Source organism: Balaenoptera borealis, assembly GCF_965194805.1.
Source record: "Balaenoptera borealis genome assembly, chromosome: 18".
Lineage (NCBI taxonomy): Eukaryota > Metazoa > Chordata > Mammalia > Artiodactyla > Balaenopteridae > Balaenoptera > Balaenoptera borealis.
This window is the reverse complement of record NC_138877.1, coordinates 3,974,875-3,997,424: the sequence shown is the minus strand read 5'-3', so window position 1 is coordinate 3,997,424 and position 22,550 is coordinate 3,974,875. Positions and strand designations below refer to the sequence as shown.

The 22,550-nt window shown below is 49.4% G+C and overlaps 1 protein-coding gene across 11 annotated transcripts in view; it reads left to right on the top strand.

Annotated features, from left to right (window-relative positions):
- The window catches only part of SPATA13 (spermatogenesis associated 13), a 266,445-nt gene that overhangs the window by 124,892 nt on the left and 119,003 nt on the right, over window positions 1-22,550 (top strand). For 3 of the 11 annotated variants that reach the window (XM_082365029.1, XM_082365030.1, XM_082365031.1), the window contains exon 1: window positions 19,633-19,794. The exons of 6 other annotated variants lie outside the window; for them this stretch is intronic. The gene's annotated coding sequence lies outside the window, so the exon portion shown is untranslated. Of the gene's footprint in view, window positions 1-19,632; window positions 19,799-21,047; window positions 21,774-22,550 lie in introns of those variants that run through there. 2 more of the 11 variants (XM_082365021.1, XM_082365022.1) reach the window with 2 other exon arrangements.

Sequence of the window (22,550 nt, the reverse complement as noted above, 5' to 3'; positions counted from 1 at the left end):
CAAGGACTGCATGATGGACGTGTGTTTATCACTCAGAACACACAACGTACTGTCCGTAGAATTCCTGCCAGGAACTGACCCCAGCGCCCCTCTTCCTGCCTGGTGAGCAGGGCCGGTGCCGGGCTGCCAGTGACCCCTCCTGGGACTGAGGACCACACAACAGCTCTGGGACCGGAGGGAGGGGCAGGTGAAAATCCCAAGACCCTGGGCCAGAGGTCCGGGCCCCGGAGGACCCTGCAGCCGCAGCCTGGGGCGCCCTGTGCTGCTTCCCGATGACCTGTGATCTTTTCCTGATGCAAAACTCACCTGGGTTCCGTATCTATGCATTAGCATACGGTGTTTGTTTTTCTCTTTCTGACTTACTTCACTCCGTATGACAGACTCTAGGGACACCCACCTCACTACAAATAACTCAATTTCGTTTCTTTTTATGGCTGAGTAATATTCCATTGTGTATATGTGCCACATCTTCTTTATCCATTCAGCTGTCGATGGACACTTAGGTTGCTTCCATATATGTATATGTATAGCTGATTCACTTTGTTATACAGCAGAAACTAACACGCCACTGTAAAGCAATTATACTCCAATAAAGACGTTTAAAAAAAAAAAAAAAACCTTACCTGGGGCCCCTCCAACACCCTGACATCATAGGGAAGTGCAAAGAGGGGGTGAGGTGCCCGGAGGCTGCCCACCCCGCCCTTCCCTTCAGGAATTTTGCTTTCTGCCCTGTGCTGGCAGTGAACTCTCAGACTGCCCTCGTCCCCTGCTTGGGGCCAGGCGCTGGAGGAGGTGTGTTTGCACTTTGTGTGAGGGAATCGTGCCAGGGAAGCCGAAGTCCACTCGGAGCCCCCGGCTGATGCAGCAGAGGGCGGCTTTGCACAAACAGGACGACGGTGCTGGTGACTAAGTGGGGCCCCGAGCTTCCTCAGCCGAAAGGAAAAAGCTGTCCAGTGTCCGGTGTGAGCCGTACGGACACCCGCGCATAAGTGGGTGAAAAGGAGACTGCGTAGCAGACAGGGCTCAGACCACCATCCCGGGATGCAGCTGGGAGGAGGGAAAACATGAACAGAGGAGAGAAAAGGGCGAAAGGTCAGAGATGAGCAAAGTGGAGCTGATGAGAACTCTGGAGGCACATGGGGGGAAAATGACTTTGCTGATTCATGGGCCACATTTCAACTCACGACTGGGTGTCAAGAGGGCAAGCTGCTTATCAGGAGGGGTCAGAAGCTGAGAGGAGGCCTGCTTCCCGGGATGAATCCTTCCACACCCACGACCCTGCGGACATAAGGGAAGAGTTCTTGGTGCTGAAGGTTTAACAGCTTCTCAGGATAAAACCCGGACCACGTGTGAAGTCGTAAACACCTGTCCTCTGACCAGGAAGACAGAAATCCACAGACCCAGTAAACACACTATTGTCCTGGACTTAAATAAAGGCCTGTTCAAATTTCCACTGCCTTTTGAATGTTTTACTTTCTTCTCTGTGGGCTTTGCATATGTGATCTAAGGAGCGGGGCCTCTCTGCAGATAAGCTTCTTACAAGATAGCCCTGGTGAGCCCTTAGCAGGGCTGTTCACCTGCTCTATCCTGATTCACGTATTTGTCTCCCTCTGTCCCTCTGTTCCCCTATGTCCAGAAAATAAAACCCATCCTAAGGGACAAGGATTTTCCAGTGAGAAAAATTCCAAAGATTTTTATATAGTCTTGAAAGTAATTCAGAAAAGGACTTGCATTTGAACAAATTGCATTTGCAAAGGAATGCTTTGAACAAAGGCTGCATTGTTAAAGCCCACTTGGTGGCTGCTTTGAAGAAACCAAAGTTTACTTGGGTTTTTAAGTTCTTCTGCATTTGCTTACAGCAAAAAAAGAGAGAATTCGTACCACATGCTGTGCATACCTTGTCCCATCAATGGTCCTCTTCCTGGAACGCTTCCTGGACTCCTGCAGACACCCATGTCCCTCCACTTACCTGACCAGGACCCGGGATGTCTCCCCTCCAGACAGAGAGCACCTGGAGGGCAGGGTCAGTAGCTCAGAATCCAGACATGTAGGATAAAGGGGCATTGTGCTACTTCCAGACATCTAGCAGGTACAGTTTGGATGCTGAAATGTTGGGATTTACAAGATATAAATCCCAACTGTTTGTGAGAACCGTAGGACCATGGACTTGAAATGGGAAGTGTAACAGAAAATCCAGGATGAACACAGCTTTCACATGGTCATATTAATTACTCTAAGAGATGGTTGCTTTGAACCCTTCTCTGGGAAAATAGAAGTTTTGCTGAGAAACAGGAGTGACAACTGTGGAGCTTGGCTGTCTTGGTGTATCATCGGAACACTGGTGGTGGGTGGGGAACTGGGGAGAGAGGGGACAAGGAGATGACTGTTACTTGGCAACGTGAAATAGCGGAAGGCAGGTTCGAGGCGTCGACAGCTGTAGCAGACACAGCCCACTGTCCATTCCTTGTAACAGCCCAGGTTTTGTTCAGGGCAGTGATGTGCACTTAAGGCACCCAGCCTTCCAGACTCCCTTGCAGCTACGACTGACCAGGTGACACGTTTCAGCCAATCAGATGCAGGTGGAGCCCCTGGGCGGGGCATGCAGGAAAGCTTCTCGGAGAAGTAACTGCCAGGCATCGTTTTGATCTTTGCCCTTTGCCCTTCTCCCCAGGACACAGAGCTGGTAGTTACAGATGGGAACCGTCTTGCCAAGCGTGACAGAACAGGAATATAGAAGAAACCTGGAAACTGGTTACATGATGCAGCTGCCATGTCAGCCTTGGGTGGCGTTTCTCCAAATTTCCTGTTATGGGAGAAAAATAAACCTCTATTGAGTGAAGCCAGCATGACCAGTCGTCAGGTCTGCGTGGCTGGCCGAACGCAAGCCTGGTTTATGCCGCCCTGTGGGAGAAAGGACGCGAGCAGGCGGCCTGAGTTCTCGCTCTGGCTCCGTCCTTATTTATTTACTGTACGACCTCAGGCCAATCACCCAATTCTCCTGGGCATCAGGAGACAGCTCTCTCCAAAGGCTCCAGGGGAGTACCCTTCCTTGCCTCTCCCAGTTTCTGCTGGTTGCCAGCAACCCTGGTGTCCTTGGCTTACAGGTGCCTCCTTCCAATCCCCACCTCCTTCTTCACGGTGCTCTCCTTATGGGTCTCTGTCGACATTTACAAAGACACCAGTCAGATTAGGGCCCACCCCGATCCAGTATGACCTCATGTTAATTTGACTACATCTGTAAGGACCTTATTTCCAAATAAGGTCACATCCACAGGGGTTAGGACTTCACCCTATTTTGGGGAGAGAGGGAGGACACCTTCCAGCAAGAGGTTCTTTCATTGCCATACGTTACATCAAGGTACTGCAGAAAGTCATGTTTTTTAAAATTTTAGATTTGGATTTTAAACACATATAAATTAGTTGTTAAGATTTCAGAATACTGTTTGCTAACCACCGGAACTATAAAAATAAACTCTGGCAATCTGGAAAGGTAGAAAACACATTCTACAAAGAGTCAGCTGCTCTGGGTTTTCCTGGTTCTGGCACTGCTTAGCTATGTCACGTAGAACAATTTGCTTTATTGACGTAACTATACTTGTTCCAAAGTCTGTAACCCGCAGGGTATAGACCACCGTTAAGGCCCTTTCTGATTCTAATAACCTGTGGCTGCAAATGCCATAAGTTAAAGCCATTTGCTTCGGTTTTCATGTGTATATTTGTAGGGGTAAAAGGTCCTTCAATCTTGTGTTTGGTAAACACAAGCCTAGTAGTCTAGGTTAGAGTTAGTTTATAGTCCAACCATTGTTACCCTTGAATACGGTGTTGGATTTGGGGAAGGTCAAGAGCTCTGACAGATGCTAAGATGCTCAGACATCAATCCACACTTTGTTCTTCCTACAGGAAGAGAGGATATTTTCAAAATATAAAAGGCTCATTGATGTCGGAAAGTTGAACTAGTGATTCAACTTTAGGATTTTCATGTTCAAAGGCCTTAGTGGGACCTGGGGTAAGAGGTTCCGGAACCCAAAACAAGTAGGGTCAGATGTCGAAGCAGAACTCCTTGGATCAAGAGCCACCCTCTCTCCGCCGAGGTCAGACGTTCTTGTTCAAAAGTTGGGTTTCATGTGTGTTTCTGTCTGTGTGTAGGTCCTTCTGAAGTAGCTCTCTGTAGTTTATGAGGCATTCAGGACCATAGTCAAGCTAGGGATTGTTTGTGAGTCTCTGCAGTTCACTAAGTGAAAAAGCCAAGAATTAATACAATGGGGGGCGCTCACAAAATCTGGGCTAGTTGTCTAACTTCTTTACTGATGAGCACTCTGGCCCCCTGATGGTTCTCGGTCGCATTTTAAACGTTATGATCACTGAAGCATCTCTGTTTCGTATGATCTTGAAGAGGAGTGGTGAGAATTGATATTTTAAAAGTTAACTTATTACGTGTTCTGAGGAATTGTAATGAAGGTCACTTTTTAACGTTGGGCCAATGCTTCTGACTCTCCCACCACTTCCTGCTTCCCTGTACGTTGTAGTCACCCTCGACTAGTGAACAGGTCATGAGATTTCACAAGCCCACACTCCCTTCTGTACCTGACAAACTCCTACTCATTCCTCAAAGCCTTACTTGACCTCTCCACCTGGGCTAATCCTTCTCTCCCCCATGTTCCAAAAATACTTTGCATGTTCCTCTACTATAGAGCTTTTCCACATAACATGACTGTCTGCTGGAATATAAACACTGCCTGAGGGCGGGTCTGGGTCCTGTTTGTCCTTGCAGCCTCAGTGCCTTCTATCCAGGAGGTATTTAATGGATATTTGTTACGTAGTAAGAAATAGGACAACCTGTAACCATTGTTGCCTTTTTAACAAAAATTTTATTTAATTAATTTATTTATTATACAGCAGGTCATTGTTGCCTTTTATGTCACTAACTGTGAAACCTCAGATGGGTGAGAACAACAGACCCAGATGTACTGTAAAGTGAACGTTGTCAATTTTTTTTCTGAATTCATCACTTCGAGGGCGATAATGTGCGGTTTCAGGGCACACTAACCACCACTTGGGCAAGTCTGGTGTTTTCCTTTTTGAAACTGCTATTTAACTCGGGCCGGCCAATGGAGTGTTGGGTCTTCATGGAGCTGTTTATCCACGGGCTCAGGCATCTCAGAGGAACCTTGTAGAAACAACACCCTAGAAACAGCGTTTCCAGGATTGAGCTAAACATGACTTAGAAACGCTCTACGGATGCCCAGCTTGTGTGATTATAAAAAAGTAGACCAGGCAGTGCTTTCTTCCCCATCTTTTCACTTTCCACTGGAAACAATCCAGCAAGTTTTTTCCAATTATGATTTACAGTCCTGACGTTAGAGCAGCTTTGGACAGTGTTAATCATTTGCAGGGAACATTGTTTTGTTTTTTGTTCTTTTGCTTTTAGCCTTTACGTTAAAATAATTTTAAGCTTAAAAAATGTTATAAAAGTAAGAGAGAGGTCCCGTGTATCCTTCACCAGCTTCCCCTGATGTTGACATCTGGTGTGACCACGGTGCTGTGATCCAGAGAGGGTGTTCACACTGACACAGTTGTACGTACTTTATTTGGAATTCGCCGTTTCTCCCACTAATACCGTCTTCTGGTTCAGCGTCCAGCCTGGGATTCCTATTACATTTTGTTGTCAAACTAAACTGTTTTCTCAAACTGTTATGTTTCTTTAGTCCCCTTGCCTTTCATGACCTTGACAGTTTCAAAGAGCCACATCAGTTATTCCCTCCAGGGATTTGTCAGGGATTTGTCTGACGTTTTCTCACTTTATTTTTTTATTTTTATTTTTAAAAATATTTATTTATTTATTTTGGTTGCGTCGGGTCTTAGTTGTGGCTCGCAGGCTCCTTAATTGTGGCATGCGAACTCTTAGCTGCCCCGCGGCCTGTGGGATCTAGTTTCCCGACCAGGGATCGAACCTGGGCCCCCTGCATTGGGAGCACGCAGTGTTAACCACTGGACCGCCAGGGAAGTCGTCTCCTCACTTTAGATGGAGGTTATGCATTTGGGGCAGAAATACCACGGAAGAGCTATTGCGCCATTCTCAGTATACGTAAAAAATTTTCCCATTGGCTTTTTGTGTGAGTGCTGGAACTTGCTCCTTAAAAGATAACTGCTCTTTTTTTTTTTTGTATTTATAATCTCTGGATTCTCAGGAATTTGGTAGATCACTCAGTGACTTAGTGTTTGGAATCGTGATTCATGAACCAAGATTCCGTTAGGAGGCCGTTCCTTTCCCTGCCTCTGGGGGATCAGAAACGCCGGAGCTGGCCTTCCTGCTCTTTGTCCGGTCGGCAGAAACTCATCATCAGCCAGCGGCCTCTCCTCTTGCCCACGCAGCTCTCAGTTCCACCCCCGCCTTTTACTGACTCCACACTGCTTCTGGGGTTGGGTGCACCGGGAAGCTGCCCCCTTGCCCCGGGGACAGTGATGTGGGTCTCGGTCACGTCTGGGAGGGGAGCCGGGGCGGGCGGAGGGCAGGAGGGAGGGAGACTGAGTGCTCAGTCTGCAGCCCCCGCCTCCATCGGGCCAGGGCTGCTCCCAGGGGCCTCGCTGTCTGGCTTTCCGGCCCTTCCAAACCAGAGGATGCCCTGGGAGGAGGGTCACCGTGTCTGCGGTAGAATCTCTAGGCAGCCCTGGTGCTCAAGGCAGCTGCGAGTGCTGGAGACCTGGGGGCCAGCACGTGTCTGCCTACCTCTCCTTCTTTGTCTCCACCCCGCTTTTCTCCAATATTAAAAAAAAATCCCAAGTGGAAGATGGGGGCTGGGGAGGGGAGGGCATCAGAATGAAAGTTTTGTGGAGGTATGAATCCTCCGATACTCTGGCAGCGCTGACATTGGTATACTCTTTTATTTTTTATTTTTTTGCTTTGCGTTAAAAATTATTTTTTTATTTTATATTGGAATATAGTTGATTTACAGTGTTGTGTTAGTTTCAGGTGTACAACAAAGTGACTCAGTTATACATATACATATATCTATTCTTTTTCAAACTCTTTTCCCCTTTAGGTTATTAAAGAATACTGAGTAGAGTTCCCTGTGCTCTACAGTTGATCCTTGTTGCTATACTGGAATATTTTGGACCAGTTGATGCCTAGTTCTATTTTTTAAAGATGAACGACCCAAGGTAGAAAAGAAAGATGTGTTTTTTAAACTTAAAAGTCTTTGTTTTCCAAGTTGTAGTTTTTCTTCCCAGGCTTTAGGACCATGAGGTCAGGTGTAAAGAGAGATGTAGCACCTGAGCTTGCGGATGTCGCAGTAGCACCCACACTTAACCCCAAACACCCTGCAAATGAAAACATACAACACCCAACACTGGGGGCTTAACTCTGTTCAGAGACTTTCTGGTAATTTGATTCCACATGGTGCAGAGGGACGGTCCCAGAGGTTCTGTGGCCACCCCCAAACTGGAGGGAGGGCTTATTATTTATCCGGTTTCCTCATCTGTAAGAAGGGAATAATCACGCCTACCTCATGTGTTGGCCCTGAAATTAGATAAGGTCGCATCGGGGACTAGTGCCTGGTCCAGGGTCAGGCCCTTAGCACAGGGGGAAGGGGGCTAGGGGAGGCAACCATTCTCTGAACCTCGGACCTTGTGTTTCCACGAGCCATGCGTGCTCTATCCCAGGCTGTCAGAATGCTGGCCTGCTGAGGTCTCGTTATTATCCCCACTTGCAGAGTAGAAACTTAGCTCCCAGAGACGCTGAGCCTCTGCCTCTGGTCGCACGCTGCAAGTGATCAAGTTAGGATTTGAACCCGGGTCTGTCTGGTTCCGTGACCCACCGAACCCCACGCTTCACATGCATCACGAGCATCACACTTAGGTTAATCTGAGGACACAGAGGACTTCAAGTGAAATGTTAGCACATGTAATGAAAGTAATCTCGGTCCTCCGCAGGGAGAGTCAGAGGGGGAGGCCGGCATTTATGTAGCTAGATTTGAGCTAGGAGAGCAGGGCAGGGTGAGTAAATACTTCTTCCAGCTCCCAACCTGTAGATTGGAGAATGAAGGTGTTTATCTGACACAAGATTTGTTAGGCTTTGGGGGGCCGTCTGGTGAAAGTGCCAGCGCGTGCCATGGGAAAAGGGGTTCGGGCACGTGAGCTTTTAACGACCAACGGGGTGTGGCTTTGCCTTTCGTGTGACACACACAAGAATCACAAAGGAACAAGGTTAACACGATGAGAGTCAATGTGGCTGACTTAATCCATGTTTCCGGAAGTTCTCTGTCCAGTGCAGGGAGGCTCCACCGTAATCCAGGTGGAGAGAAATATGCATGAACAAAAAACAGAGTCGGTGGTGCCGGCTGGGGGCGGGGCGGGGGGGCGTGAGGGAGCCGGGGAGGGAAGTATACCTGGTGAATGAGAGAACGCCAGCTGGGTCTTGAGCAGAGAAGGCTGTGTGCTGGCGGAGGGGATGGGGAGGGAGGAAGGAGGCGGACAAGCAACCCGCCCCCAGCAAATTACAGGCGTGCATTGTGAGGCCTGGTCTGCCTGCAGCTGAGTAGAGGGAGTGGAGACACTTAGGCTGAACAGGTGCTGTGGGGTCCTTCGGGAGAGCCCTGGAAGCTGGAGAGGAAAAAACGGCTCTGGGCATCTTGGCTGATTGGAGGAGGGTGCACCTGGGGAAATGGTATTTTAGGTAGCATCTGTCCCCATCCTGCACGGGATGGAGGGAGCCTCAGGCAGTGGGCTTCGGGTATCCTGGTCCCACTGACAAAGCCGGTCCCAATTCGGAAATGTTCGCTAGGGATCCTAACCAGTCAAGCGCGAGTATTCCAGCCCCGGCAGAGCCGTGGAAGGGAGCAGCAGACGCTCTAAAGCTGACCCGACAGCCCTCCAGTTCAGGCAGCCCCTTGTCCCCATGCGCACCGAGCAGCCCTGCGATCTGAGTGGCTTCCTTGTGGGCGGGTCGGCAGGAAATTCGTTGGTCTTAGTTTAAAGATAGGAATGGGTAACTAAAATGGCTGCTAAGGAGAAACTACCTAAGCCTGTAGTCTTATCTATGTAGCCTTAATATGATAAGAAATAACATATAAACTGGTGTGATACCTAATGTAGAGGAATGTAGGCTATAAATAACCTCTAAGATGTTCTTTTAGCTGAGATCATTACAGGAAGTGTACAGAAAAAATATTGCCCATAATCTTCTTACTTGACCTTCAGGATTTTAAAAATGTCATGATTACATTATACATTCAGTTACCATGTCCCCTTGTATTAAAGCATTTTCCATTGAGCTCGGCTACGTGCTGTACAGTCTTATACACCTTCTACAACACCGTAGAATATCCCATCCCACAGGTGGGCTGACATTTGTTTACTCCTTTCCCTATTTTTGAACATTTGTGCAAGTTCCTCCTTTAAGAGATGTTATGGGGACATAAAAGGTTTTCTTCCTAGAAAAACTGTGCAATTCCACGTGGAAATAAAGGGAAGGAAAATTTGGGTGATTCTTGATCTACAGTAATAGATTCTTCTCGAGGTAGGCCTGTAGGTGAGTTTATGATTCTTCACCGTCTCAGACGCTGTGACTCTGACAGGGGGAGTGTGATACCTGGTGGGGAAGGTGAGAGTGGAATGCCTTGTCAGGCACTGTGAAAACTGCGTCTCAAAACCACGTGTGAGAAAATCACCAGTCTGATGAACGGGCACGGTGAGGGGGGTGCCGTGGGGGTGTAGCGTTTGTAGGAAGTTAGGTGAAGGTGGAAGGAGGTGGGATGATGAGGAACGTGGTCGTGACTGCGTGGTACATTCTGTTGGCTGAAGGGGGCTGGTTTCTGTAAGGCTTTGTAGCTCAAGCGACTGCCAGACTGGGGAAGGACCTCAGGGTAAAGAGAAATTTGCGCTGGTTCACAGAGATTCCACGTATCAGCGCTTGGTGCCTCAGATAAGGCAGCAGAATGAGAGAACACCCATCCGCAGCCTCCCTCATCCACGTCCCTCTGGGCCCAGCTCTCTCCATCTGTGCCCTCCGTCCCAGTCCTCATAACTCACAACCCTTAAACCCTTTCCATAAAGCTACCTGCACCTTATTTTTTTATTTCTTTAAAAACATTTATTTATTTATTTATTTTGGCTGCGCCAGGTCTTAGTTGCGGCACGCGGGATGTTTGTTGCGGTGTGTGGGCTTCTTAGTTGCGGCATGCATGTGGGATCTAGTTCCCGGACCAGGGATAGAACCCGGGGCCCCCGGAATTGGGAGCATGGAGTCTTACCCACTGGACCATCAGGGAAGTCCCTTATTTTTTAAAATTGTGGTAAAATACACAGAGTATAACTTTTCCCATCTGCACCATTTTCCTATGCACAGTTCCCTGGCATTAAGTACATTATATGATTGCAACCGTCACCACTGCCCCTCCATCCGTCTCCAAGACTCTTCATCTTGGAAAACTGGAACTCTCCCCATTAAACACTGACTCCCCACCCCCTGGAAACCAGCATTCTCCTTTGTGTCTCCATGATTTTGACTAGTGTCTCACGTAAGTGGAATCATACACTAGTTGTCCTTCTGTGTCTGGCTTATTTGACTTCGAATAATGTCTTTAAGTTTCATCCGTGTTGTAAAAGGTGTCAGAATGTCCTTCCTTCTTAAGGCTGAACCATATTCCATTGTATGGCTGGACCACATGTTGTTTATGCATTTACCTGTCGTCAGTGGACACTTGGGTTGCTTCCCCCTCTTGGCTACTGTGAATGACGCTGCTGTGAACATGGGTGTGCAAGTGTCTGTCTGAGTCCCTACTTTTCATTCCCCGCTTTTAAAAGATGAAGGCCTATATTTGCTTTTGCATTTCTTTAGTAGGAATCTAAGGTGCCTTTCCCACTGTGTAGACTTTTCATTAGGATTATCGCTGTTTTGTTAGGGCTCTGCTCCACAGCTGTGAGGGTCTGACTAGTCTGCTGAGCCCTGCCCCTCCCATGAGCCCTGCTGTCTTGCGGCACAGTTTTACAGAACAAGAGGGGTGTTTGTTTGTTTATTCAGAAATACATGTATGCGTCACCTCACAGCAGAGCTGCCTGTAGAGTTGGATGACAGTAGCTGGGGTCCAGCAGTGCACTGACCACCTTACAAACTTAACCGAGCCCAGGGTCTTCCTCAGTAACTGCCCCCCAGGGCCCTTGGGGGAGCACCTGACCCGAGGCACCAAATCCCGACACCTGGGCCACACACCACAGGAGCTCAAGACATCATCGTTTGAAAGAGGACTGAGCAGAAGCTGGAAACCCGAGAGGGAGCTTGGTCAGAGAGTGGAGAAGCCCTGGGAGCCGTCGTCTTGGGCCCATGACTGTTCACAAGGCTTGAGCGGCCAAGCAGATTGGGCGAGCAGAAGCCGGAACCACGCGCCTTCTGGTCCAGCAGGAGCCTGTGTGCAGAGCGTCCGAGAGCTGGCGGAGGCCACAGCGGGCAGCTCAGGGGAAGGAAGGAGGCGAGAGTCACCGTCCATTTCGGTTAGAGCCGCCTGTTTCTTAGCCGTGGTTTCCGCGAGCGTTTCTACCGGGAAAGAAAGGCTTGCAGCGCAGAGAGGTGCTTTGTGACCCGCCGGGGTGACTGGTGCGCTGGAATGTAGACTCAGGCCACCAGCAAAGACGTGGAAGGAGGACTTGGAGACTTGGTCTCTTCAACCACTCGGTGAAGTTACCTGTGACTGAGAAAGGAAGGGGCTCGGACGCCCACCGGGAGTCCAGGATTCAGGTGGAGCCTTGTCCTCCTGAGGGCTGAGGAGAGATGGTATCAGTCTTGTCCTCAGCCTCGTTCAGCCTGAAAAGTCTCCAGCTCTGCGTTCTTGGGCTGTTTGATGGAAATATTAGAACAGAAGAGAAAGAGCCGCTTTTTGGTTTTTCAAATATATGATAAGGTAGAACATATAACGTCAAATAAAATGTCCAGTAGCTTAAAGATACAACTAGAATTTTCCAGAGAAAGGGAAATAACGTGTTGGGAGGCGGGCATAAGAGGATGGCTCGCTGAAACCAGCCATCTTGCTCTAGAGGAGGGCGAGGAGGCATAAAGGGAGAGGCAAGAAGAGAAGGGCAGAGGGGAGGAGTCACGTCTGCTCCCCCCCTGATTACCACACTGTAGTTTTCACTTTTCAGCACATCCCATTTCGCTGCAGTGCTTTACCACCTGTGGGATTCATCCCATGAGTGGGTCCTGCAGCACCAAATAAAACAATCTAAGAAGGAGAGAATCTCAGATGCATGGCGAGAGGGGAGTGTCAGCGTTGCGGGTAAATATTCTTTCCCTGTGTCTATGTTCATCCATGTGTCACTGGGTCGCGATGTCACATATGCTTCTTACTGTGGCTGCTGTTGGAGGTTTGAGAAACATTCTGACATTTCGCCTGCCTTCTGATCCTGGATCTTCCTTTTCAGTCAGAGAATTTTGTGTCCAAATTGGGCTCCTGTTAGACCCTAAGTTGATGGTCTGGTTGATTCCGATGCTTATTAACTTTCAACCATCACCTACTCAGGATCGCCCCAAAGGTGCCCCGACCCCAGCGTGTCTGCCAGCTGAGGTGTAGGGAAAGGTCCTGAATTTAAAGCTGAAAACTTGGAGCTGAATCTCAGGTCAGCCACAGAAATTGTGCTTACTTAAACTCCTCTCCAATCCAGTCCAATCTTTTCCAGCCCAATTTAATTCAACAGATGGTTATTGAATGCCTACTAGATCCTGGATATGACGCTAGATGACACTGGGCACCAGGGACCCACGAAGCTCGCAGGCTGATGAGGTAGATAAGCACATGATCCTAAAGGACCTGTGGGTGGAAAGATGAGAGGGACTCAATCCTGCCTGTGACGCGGGGACTGAGTCTTGAGGAATCGCCCGGTGGAGAATGCAGGACTGTTTCCAGGCACAAAGGTCCAGGGAAAGATCCTGGCCTGGGTCCTGAAGCAGCATGTGGCCGGCTAATGCTGAGATTTCAGCAGCAGGAAACGGGGAGTTGGTGGAAGCACTGGCTGTGGGGAGGAAGTGCCTCAGGTCTGAAAGGCCTCCTTTCTCCTCCTTGGCCTCAGACCATGGCTTCAGTTCAGCCTCTGGCCAACCCGTCCCTCCCCACGCCCACCCCAGGCACATCCCAGCCCCAGGCTGGCAGCAGGACAGGGCTTACCTCCTGCCAACCATGGAGGGCAGGTGATCGCCTGAGGTACGTTTCAGCATCCCATCCTGTTAGGCGCCTGACGGGTACATGGATACTGTTGGTGGGGGGACTTGGTGCAGGCAGGGTCTCCTTCTTGACCACTTTCCAGACTTGCCCTCCATCCCTGTATTCGAGAGAAACAGAGCAAGTAAAATAATTAATGCTGGCTAAGGCTACATACACGTACTATATAACTCCAACTATATGACATTCTGGAAAAGGGAAAACTACGGAGATGGTAGACAGCTCAGTGGGTGCCAGGGGTTAGAGGGGAGGGAGGGCTGAACTGGTGGAGCGCGGAGGGTTTTTAGGGCAGTGAAACTCCCCTGTGACAGTGTGGCGGAGGGTGCATGGCATTGCGTCTGTCAAAAGCCGGAGACCCGTATGTGAAGAGGAGCGAACCGCAGTGTGAGCACTGAGCTTTAGTCAGTAAGGCTGTGTCAGTGCTGGCTCAGCCACTGTAACAAACGTGCCGCACCGATGTGGATGTTAGTAATGAGGGAAACTGTTGGGGGGTAAAGGGGTTATGTGGGGACTCCCTATACTTTCTTTTTTTTAATTGAAGTATAGTTGATTTACAATGTTGTGTTAGTTTCAAGTGTACAGCAAAATGATTCAGTTATATATATATATATATATATATATATATAACTGAATATAATATATATATTCTTTTTCAGATTCTTTCCCATTATAGGTTATTACAAGATATTGAGTATAGTTCTCTATACTCTCTATACTTTCTGATCCATTTTTCTGTAAACCAAAAACTGCTCTAAAAAATAAAGTCTATTAATTTTAAAAGTATATATTTACTGCCCTTAAAGAGCTCATAATCTCTTTGGTCAGCGCTAAGACAGCCATGTGTCTGAGAACATATTAGGGTGTCACTGACTATGAAGTCATGAACCCTACCCAGGAAGCCAGGGAGGCTTCAGAGAGGAAGTGGGCTGGAGGTAAGCCTGACAGTCCCTGGTGCCACCAGGCAGTTGTGGGTTTGCCTGCAGATGTGCTCTGAGCGGTGGTTTATATGTTCCACGCTCTCTGCAGGTCAGGGGATGCTAGACTCTACGGAGATTCTCTCATTTCATCCCCGCTACAACAGGGCAGGGCTATTACTTCTGTGTTACAGGTGAAGAAGCTAAGGTTCAGAAGAGCTTGTCCAAGGCCACCCAGCTAGTGAAAGCTGAAAGAAGGGGGAGTCTGATGACTTGCCTGCCCCTGAAGCCGGGGCTCCATCAACCGGGTAGAGGTTACCTCGGGGAGAGGGTTAGGGGCATTCTGTGTCACATGCAGGGGTCAGAGGGGTAAAACAAAGATCGGTGGGTAAGGGCCTCAGTCAAGGTGATTTAATAAAGAAGATGGATTTCAGGAGTGGCTTGATCAGGCAAAGAGAAAGTCTGTGGAGAACCATTCTAGTGGTCTAGTCAATGTGCATTCCCAGTCCCAGATTCACAGGGTCTTTAGAGCTGTCAGAACCACTTTGGAATAAGGACATTGTAGAGATAGCGACTCCCCTCCTTATCCCAGTGGCTTTGTGTAACTTCTGGGCAGCTGGTAAGAGCTGGGAACATTGTTTTACTGTTCCTTTTGCTCTTTCTGAGGACGGCCCTGCCCATCAGGTTCCCTCCAAATCCAGGTGTGAGAGCGTCCCTTTGCTGAGCACACGAGGACGGCACTGCAGACAGACGCTGGGGCGGGCTCCTGGCACGTCTGCCACCTTTTGTCGGCCTCTGTGCCCCATTCCTGGGCAAAGAGCAAGGAAAACTCCCCCTACTCTTCCCCTTATAGATACTTGTGTGCCAAAATAATTTGATGAATGCCAAACATTATTCTTTCATTCTAGGAAACTTAGATATCTTCTCTAATAAACTGTAGAAGACAGCAAATTCTCCTTATCCGTTCTAATCAATAAAAACAGCCACCGTTTACTGAGATTTAACCACGTGCCAGGCTCTGAGCTGGGACATTATCACACTTAATCTTCACCCCAGGGTTTCACAGATGAGGCGGACTCCTGGGAGGTTAAATCATTTTCCCAAAGCCCCAGGGCTGGAGTGGAAGACCTGGGCTCTCGGGTCTTACCTTCCACCGCAGGGGCCAGCCCATCCCCCTCGACCCCCTCCCACCTTTACAACCAATTAACAAACAAGACACTGGAGACGGACAGATGAAGATAAAAATGTCAGTGATATCGCCAGTTGAGTCAGTTGGAGAATGTGACTTTAGGTCTGAGAAGAGTTCTTGCTAATATTCTCTGAGTGCCCCCTGCCCCCCAGCCAGCTGTAGAGCTTCATTCAGCGGCTGGTTCCACACCCGCCCCCCACCCCCCAGGTGACAGTCACTGACTGCAGATGGCTCCCTGCAGATGTCTGGGCGGAGAGGTTAGAAAGGAGTGACTCCTCTGTGCTTCCGAAGAATTACTGTTAAATTACTAATAAGTTAGGTCTGTTCTATCAAGGTAGGTGGACCAGTGGGTTCCTCCCACCAGTCAGTAACTCCTTCTTTGGTTCAGAGGGTGGGGCCTGAGGCAGGAAGTGTTACTTTGTGGAAGCTCCTCAAAGAGAAAGATCTGAAACGTGGAGAAAGGAGTTTCCTTACTGCACGAGTCAGCTCAGGCTGCCAGGACAAAATACCACAGACTGGGGGGCTTAAACAGCAGGAATTTATTTCTCACAGTTCTGGAGTCCAAGATCAAGGCACCAGCAGATTCGGTGAATGGTGAGGACCCACTTCCTGGCTTGCAGACGGCCACCTTCTTGCTGTGTCCTCTCATGGTGTGGAGAGGGAGAGAGAGACAGAGACAGAGAGAGGGCTCTGGTCTCTCTTCCTCTTCTTATAAAGGCACTAATCCCATCATGGAGCCCCACCCTCATGACCTCATCTAAATCTTAACAGTCCCACCTTCTAAAACCATCTCATTGGTTGTTAGGCTTCAACATATGGATTTGACGACATAATCATTCAGGCCATACACTTCCCTCCCTTGTCCTGTGTGACCTTAGGTGAGTCTTTCAACTTCTCTGAACTTTGTTTTCTTCATCCATAAAACGTGAAAGATAATACTACTCTAAGGGCTGCTTTGAGGCTTTAAGTAGAGAACGAATGTAAAGGACATAGAACGTTAAGTGCTCAGAAAGTGTTAACAGAGGGACACATAATTTCAGAGATGTTATTATGTGAAAAAAAGTGCACCGTCGACTTGATGAGAGCTGGTAGTTTCTATCAGCGCCGGTGTACAATGACTTTGGTGAGAGCTTTGGACTGACTTCTAACAGAATTATAGGGTTTAAGCTGCTGGTCAGAGTTGGGTACCAACAGATCACTAAGAGAAAAATGTCCAAAGAAACCTTTGGAAGTTCCCATTTGTGGGGAAGGTAGAATGCAGATGTCAGCTTTGTTTGCAGGGCTCTGAGTGATGGCTGGTCGTGTGGGCAGAGAGGTCACTGTAGGAGATTTAGAGCCTTTTTACGCAGAAGCCACGGTGAGATTCCCCATGGAATGATGGAGGCTGCAGGAAACTTTGAGATGGCTGGTCCCCATCACTCATGTAGCAGATTAGGAAAGTGAGAGCCAGAGAAGTTGGGTGATTTATTCCCTCGATGCCTGTTAACTAGTGCTGGCTCCGGGTGTAGAGCACCCAGTCTCTCCATGTCAGATCCTGCTTTGTCCAATACGTTAATAATCTAAAACCGGAAATATCTTTTTATCTCAGGAGCTCAAGAGTCCCACTAAAACAAAACAAAACAAAAATTGTATTTTTTAAAGGACAGGAGCTAATGATTATTAAGCACCTGTATGTATTATACCAGGAGTCTTATATGGGCTAAAGTTTGGTATTAATATTTTCCGACCAATCCAGAGAGGTAGGTTTCCCTTTTCACCGAAGGGGAAGCTGACACTCAGCAAGGTAAAGGGCTAGCCCAGGTCACAGGTATCAGGGAAGCAGGCCGAGTCTTTACAGCTCTAGAGAAATCCATTTACCTGAGAGCCAGTGTTCATGTAAATATTAATAACAGTTTCCAGGCAGGCAGAAATGATCCTCTGAGACACAGATTTAAAAAAAAAAAAAAATCAAAAATTTCTCCTCAGATTTGTGCTAATTCCAAAGAGCTAATTTAAAAACTATCAATTTAGCCCTTGATATTCTTTTTTCTAAAACAATACTGAAATAGACATCATTTTTAACATTTGTGAGAGCTTCACACAGGTTTCGTTAAAGTTATAGAAAGTAGAAATAAAATGAAATATTTGATATTAGCCTTTCATGCTATGTCTCTAAAATTTTCCATTGCTTATTTATTTTAGGTTGGCCAAAAAGTTCGTTTGGGTTTTTCTGTAAGATGTTACAGAAAAACCCAAACGAACTTTTTGGCCAACCCAATATAATATGTTTCTGCTTTAAAAATATATATTCATTGTCAAAAATTTGGGAGAATTTCAAATAAAGATCCAAACAATAAAATAAAAACTTGCCCATATTTCCACCACCCAGAGATAATGACCATTAGTATTTAGGTGTGTGTGCTTTAATTAATGGGCTGTTATTTTAGAGCAGTTTTGGGTTTACAGAAAGACTGGGAGGAAAGGAGAGTTCCCATGGATTCCCTCAACTCCTCCCTGTACCACACCCCCATCCCCCCAGTTTCTCCAGTTACGGGCATCTTACATCAGTGTGGCACATTGGTTGCGATTGATGAGCCAATATTGATACATTATGATAAACGACTTTACATTAGGTTTCACTCTGTGTGCTGTATATTCTGTGGGTTTTGACAAACGCATAACGACATGTACCCACCGTTTGAGTATCACACAGAATAGTTTCCCACTATTTAAAAAAGCATATATAGAATTAATTTTGACTTTTCATTGTGTAATTTAATATTTTTATATGTTCTTTAGTTTTTACATAGTGGTTATTGTTCTTCTTTGATTATAAAAGTAGCATGTATAATTATAGTGCTAGCAACACAGAACCACTCAGATGAATCATCTAAAAGAGCAGTTTTTAGAAGAATGTGTTTATTTTATGAATTCCATTCGGTGCACATCAGGAAACAGTCATGGAACTTTTAGGGTCCAGATCCTTGCGCAGAAGGGTTTCCTTCTGCGGTTTTCCTGTGAATTAATGATTGAGCCATGAGCCACCCGGGAAGGGTGAGAGTTCTGAGTGTGTTCACCCAAACAGTCCACAGAAGACCTGCTCTAGGTCCTAGGGAAGTGAGTGGGTTTAAAAGTCCTCACCTAGGGTATTTTTTTGTTTTTTTTTTATAAATTTATTTATTTATATTTTTGGCTGCATTTGGTCTTCATTGCTGCGTGCAGGCTTTAGTTGCGGTGAGCGGGGGCTACTCTGGGTTGCGGTGCACGGGCTTCTCATTGCGGTGGCTTCTCTTGTTGTGGATCATGGGCTCCAGGCGAGCGGGCTTCAGGAGTTGTGGCACGTGGGCTCAGCAGTTGTGGCTCCCGGGCTCTAGAGCGCAGGCTCAGTAGTTGTGGTGCACGGGCTTAGTTGTTCCACGGCACGTGGGATCTTCCCGGACCAGGGCTCGAACCCGTGTCCCCTGCATTGGCAGGCGGATTCGTCACTACTGCGCCACCAGGGAAGCCTCACCTAGGGTTTTCTTTTTCACGAAAAGCGTAGCCAGGGCGCCTTGGCCTGGAGTGACCTCCTCCTGGGCAGAGGTGGGGCGAGGGGGGCAGTGAGGGGCGGTTGCCTGGGCGACGCGGCTGCTCCTCCCGCCCAGGGCGGATGCTGGGGCGTTGATGAGGTGGAGGGGAGCCGGGTTTAGGGGGGCCGGGCTGGGGGGTGCTGACATGGGGGGACTTACTGGGGGTGGATGGAAGGGAGCCCGGCTGGGGGGTGTAGCTGGGTGGATGAGGAGCTAGGGTCGTGGGAAGTGTAGCGGGGCGGGGATGTGGTGGGGGGGATATTCTGGTGGTGGGGGAGGAGAAGAGCCGAGCCAGGGGCGTGGTCTGGGGGCTGAGCTGGGGGCGCGGCCTGAGGCAAGAAGGGAGAGCCCAGCCAGAGGGGTGGCCTGGAGCCAGGTGTGGCGTGGCCTGTGAGGCATGGAAGGAGAGCCGTGCCGGGGCGTGGCCTGGGGCCGGGCGCGGCTTGGCCCGGGGTGGGGGTGGGGGGTGGGGGTGTGTGGAAAGGTAGATGAGCCGGGGGCGTGGCCTGGGGCTGGGGCGTGGCCTGAGTCCGGCGGGGTGAGGCCTGGGGGGCGTGGAAGGAGAGTCGGACCGGGGCGTGGCCTGGGGCCGGGCGTGGCATGGCCCGGGCTGGGGGGGTGGAAAGGTAGCTGAGCCAGGGGCGTGGCCTAGGGCTGGGGAGTGGCCTGGGGCCGGCGGGGGCGTGGAAGGAGTGCAGGGTCGGGGGCGTGGCCTGGACCGGCGGGGGCGTGGCCTGGGCCGGGCGGCAGCGGCGGGCTGGCTTCAGCGCCGCGCTCCTCCCCCGCAGCCCAGCCCGCCGCCCGCCCGGAGTCCGTGCGCCCGAGCGGAGGCTCCTCCGAGAGCCCGGCGTGCTCGGATCTCCGCGGCACCAGGACCAGCCCTGTGTCGCCGGGACGTCTTGGATCGGCCGACTTTGGAGGTTCCTTCGAGCGGGGCCGCGGTAGGTGAGGCTGCGCCGAGGCGCGGGGCGGCCGCCCGGGTGTTGGCGAGGAGCCCGAACCCGGGAGCTGAGTTACCCCGACGCCGGCCCCGCAGCCCAAACACCGAGTTCGCTCGGTGAGCTCGCTGCGGGGCTGGGCGGCCCGAGGGCGAGGGACCCCCGGCCCCGCGCGCCTGGGGATCCCCAGACTTGACCCGTGCCCGCCGCGGGCTGAGGGCGGGACAAAGGCGCGGGGCGCCCGCGCCGCCCAGGGGATGCGCTGGAGATCTTCTCTCCCAAAGCGAGTTTCTCCCCGGGTGCCCCGGGCCTCATCTCCCGAGAAAGGCGGGACCCTGTGTCCGGCGACCCTGAACTGGAGGGATGAGCTCCAGGGCTGGTTTGCTTCCACTCACGTTCGGCGAGGTGAGGGAGTGGGCACCCCAGCCCAGGGGGACACAGACCAGCGCTGCGCCTACGGCCGGGGAGCTCAGGTGACCTGGGCTGGAGGCCACCATCCGGCTGTGCAGTCTGAGCCCCGGCAAACCTCCCCTCCCTCCAGGTGCGGAAAAAAGGCCAAACCAACCAACCATACAAACAGAACTCTCTCGGTCAGTTGCTTCCCACCACTGGACAGTCTTGTTGATAAACAGAAGAATAACTTGAGTTTATTTAGCACTTGTTACCAAGGCCATCTAAATTCATACATCATCCGCCCCTCCTCCCACGGTTTTCCCTGCGTCTCACCTCATTTTCCGTGTTGCCTGGTGTTTTCTACCCTATTAACCCCTTCAAGTCCCCAAGTACTGTGCTCTTCTCTAACAGGTACAGAAATTTCACCCATTTTATTTTTCCTAACAAATGCTCCTTTTCTGTGTCCCCCTTCTTCCAAACAAATGCTCCTTTTCTATGTCCCCCTTCTTCCAAACTTCCTCACCGCAGTGTCCTCGGGGTCCTGTTAATTATGCTTGCTCCCTGTGCTGAACCTTGGCCTCTGCCCCCCTCCCCCCATCCTTTAGAGTTTTTTTTATGTGACTATTTCTTACCTAGTATTCTAATTTTCACACCCCTCCTTTGGTCCCCAGATTTGCCATCTTCCTGCCACCCAGGCTGGCTGTCTGCCTTTCTGCCTGTGCTCCCGTGCTGTGGGCTGTCTTGCCTTTTACCTACTTCTCCCCATGCTTTTCCCGCCTCCAGAGCACACCTTGTTTCGGTTCCTCTGGTGGTTGATTTTGCTACTGCATCACCACCCCTCGGTTCCTTTTCTTCCCTTCCAGTTGGTCCTCCATTACCCGGCAGACGTCTTTATTTCAGAAGGTCTGAAAGTGTCACAAATAGGCAACCAGCTTCCCCAGGACCTCTCTGGACGTCAGGACCTTCCCATCTGCTCCTGGTTCTGTTTGTGTTCTTACTGAAGAAGTAGTATCGTATGTAGACAAGTTCTCCGACTATGTTGATATTGATGTTAATATGAATATTAGGTAGCAGTTGTCAAACACTTAGTAGGAGCCGAGCAGTCTTCCGAGGGATGTACATGCAGTAATAACTCATGAATCCTCCTTGCTTCCCTGTAATGTCGATGCATTCCTAGCCCCATTTGACAGATGAGAAAGGGGCGGCTCAGAGAACTTAAGTACCAGGCCCAGTTTCTCATGGCTGTGCGGTGGGAGAGCACCTCTTCTCGCCAGGCGGCTGTGCTCCCAGGCCATGCTAACTTTGGAACTCATACGTGGGCTGGGATTGGGCCTTGGAAATGAGGTCATTATTTGCGTGTTTTATTTGGTCTGCAGTTTACAGCTGTTGAGGGCATAATATCTCTACTGTAGAGCAGTGTGCGGGGAAAACCTAATGCCTCCTGTCCCTCAGAAAGACTGAGGACACTGCCTGGGCTGGCTTCCAGCTCACTTTCCTGAAGAGAGCACCTGGCCCCTTGGCTACAGGAAGGCTGGAAGAAAGCTTCTTGCAAAGACCGTTGCCAGCCGGTTCCTCCCCTGCAGTGAGAGGTCAGTTTCACCTTAGCTGGCCAGATCTTTAGGGTCCTTGAGAGCCCTGTGATGTGATGAGTCTTGCTTATTTCTGTTTCATTATATAATTTAAAGCCTTGTTCCTGTATCTCCTTCACCTTCCTGAAAGTTGGAGGCAAGTGTTTGTTCTTTTGCAGGTGCTGAAGCAGAGTGTTGGGAAAGTTTTACACTTTGATGGCTGGAAGGGGCCTTACATTCCACAGATGAGGAAACTGTGGCTCAGAGAAATAAAATGACATGTCCAGGGGAGGCAGCGGGACAGCAGACCCCCGACCTGCCGACCTCTGGTCCAGGACTCCCCATGCGTGGCCCTACAGCTTGGTGGGGTGACCCCTGGGCTTGCTGTGCAAAGCAGTGGACGAACCCTTTCTTCCCTGAGCTAAGAGGCATTGGGAGGGTTCATTTGGAATGGAAATTGTCAGTGGGTTCTTTTTTTTTTTTTTTGGTCTGAAAACTAAACATTTTAAAAAAATGTTTGCTTTCGAGATACGTAATGGCATAAATGGGATCATAAAATCGCAGAAGTATAAATTCAAATGTTTTTAGAAAGAAATATTTTTGTCTTCCAGAACATCAGGCAGGCACGCCAAACATACATTGCTTTCTAGAGGCAAATCGTACAATCCATGGCAATTTGAAAATCAGTAACTGGAACGATGAATTGTATTTTCATTTGCAGAGAGAAAGGCCTTAGTACAAAGCGCTCATGTGATTTCCTTCATCTCTGCATCTCAGATAAAACAGGGCTGAGGGGGG